This window comes from Penaeus vannamei, chromosome 27, assembly GCF_042767895.1.
Source record: "Penaeus vannamei isolate JL-2024 chromosome 27, ASM4276789v1, whole genome shotgun sequence".
NCBI classification, from domain to species: Eukaryota; Metazoa; Arthropoda; class Malacostraca; order Decapoda; family Penaeidae; genus Penaeus; species Penaeus vannamei.
Window position 1 is genome coordinate 11,082,357 of NC_091575.1, and position 2,500 is coordinate 11,084,856.

Here is a 2,500-nt window from a genome sequence, read left to right on the forward strand (position 1 = left end):
CTTTGTTCTTGCCATTATTCTTATCATACTTCTTATTATTGTTTCTATCAATATTATTTACTATTACTATTGCTATCATCGCTATAATGATAATGGTAACAATTGCAATTGTCATTACTATTATTATTATTATTATTATTATCATCATCATCGTTATCATTATTATTATTATTATTATTATTATTATTATTATTATTATCATTATTATTATTATTATTATTATCATTGTTGTTATAATTATTTTTATTATCATTATCACTATTTTTATAATTACTGTTATTATCATTACTGTTATTATTATCATCATCATTCTAATTACTATTATAACTATTACTATCACTGATACTATGAATACTGCAGGTAGTACTATTATTATTATAGTTATTATCATTGAAACTTTTATTTTTGCAATGAATTATTACTAATAACTTCGTTTCCATCTCTCTCTCTCTTTCTCTCTCTCTCTCTCTCTCTCTCTCTCTCTCTCTCTCTCTCTCTCTCTCTCTCTCTCTCTCTCTCTCTCTCTCTCTCTCTCTCTCTCTCTCTCTCTCTCTCTCTCTCTCTCACTCTCTCTCTCTCTCTAAAAAGATAAATAAAAACACAAAAACTATTTCATTCTTTCTCCTAATCTTTATAGACCTCACAGATACCAAAATAAAAGAAAAACAAAAAGAAGAAGAAAATATCAAACAACTACAAATAAAGAAACAAAAAACAAACAAACAAAATCTTACCAAAAGAAAAAAAATCTTCCTTTAAGAGCCGGCAGCCGGGAAAGTAAGAGTGAGAGAAAGTCTTTGGTGGCACTCTCGGCGATGGCACTGAGGGCAAGAAATAAAAGATGTGAAGGTCTCAAGGGATTCCCTTACTGCTTGCATAAATGTGTACATGTAGGTACATAGAGGAATGGGTAGGAATATAAATAAATACATTTATATTGTTGAAATTATTAATGGGATGCTATTGTTAATGTTGTTAATCTCATCATTATTATTTTTATTGTTGTTGTGAATAGTAGTGATATCCATAAGATTATCATTATTTTAATTATTTATCATCATCATTATTATCATTATTATTATTATTATCATTATTATTATTATTATTATCATTATTATCATTATGAATATTATGAATATTATTACTATTATTTTATTATTATTATTATTATTATTATTATTATTATTATTATTATTATTATTATTATTATTATTATTATTATTATTATTATTATTATTATTATTATTGTTATTATTATTATTATTATTATTATTATTATTATCATTACTAATATTATTATTATCATTATTAGTAGTAATAGTATTAGTATTGTTATTACTTTATAACCATTATCATTACCACGATCATCAATCATAATTTTATTCATGTTATCATTATCATCATCATTATCATCATTATTGTTATTATTATTATTACCATTATCATCATTATCGTTATAAATATAACTTTTATTATTATCATCATTTCACTACTACTAGTCTTATATAAGGAAAATAATAGTAATAGTAATAATGATAATCTGAAAAATAATGATGACAATGATAGTGATAATAATAATGATAATAATAGTAAGAAGAATAACTATGATATTGATAATAATAACAACAATAATAATAATGACAACAACAATGATAGTAATAATGATAATAGTAATAATAATAATAATAATAATAATAATAATAATAATAATAACAATAATGATAATAATAATAATAATAATAATGATAATAATGATAATAATAATAATAATGATAATAATAATAATAATAATAATAATAATAATAATAATAATAATAATAATAATAATAATAATAATAATAATAATAATAATAATAATAACAAAAAAATAATAATGATAATAGTAATAACAATAATGATAATAATTATAATAATAATAATAATAATAATAATAATAATAATAATAATAATGATGATAATAAAAATAATAATGATAATAATAGTAATGATAATAATAATAATAATAATGATGATAATAATAATAATAACAATAATAATTATAATGATAATTATAATAACAATAATAATAATAATGATAATAATAATAGCAATGATAATAATAATGATACTAATAATAACAATAATAATGATAATGATACTACTACTACTAATAATAATAATAATAATTGCAATAATAACGGTGATAATAGCAATAATGGAAAATATTGTAATAGTAATGATAATAATGGTAATGATCGTGGTGATAAGGGAATTAATGATGATATTGATGATGTAAGAAATAATGATGATGAGAACAATGAAATGATGGTAATGAAAATGATTATAAAGATGATGCTAATGATAATAACAATAATGATAATGATGATGATGATAATGATAATAATAATAATAATTATGATACTGATATTGTTATATTACTATTAATGATAATAATAATAATAGTAATAATAATAATAATAATAATAATAATAATAATAATAATAATAATAGTAATAATAAT

General features: G+C 18.7%; 1 long non-coding RNA gene across 1 annotated transcript in view; it reads right to left on the minus strand.

Annotated features, from left to right (window-relative positions):
- LOC138866773 (uncharacterized) overlaps positions 1-2,500 on the minus strand; it is a 193,693-nt gene that overhangs the window by 432 nt on the left and 190,761 nt on the right. The window lies entirely within an intron of this gene.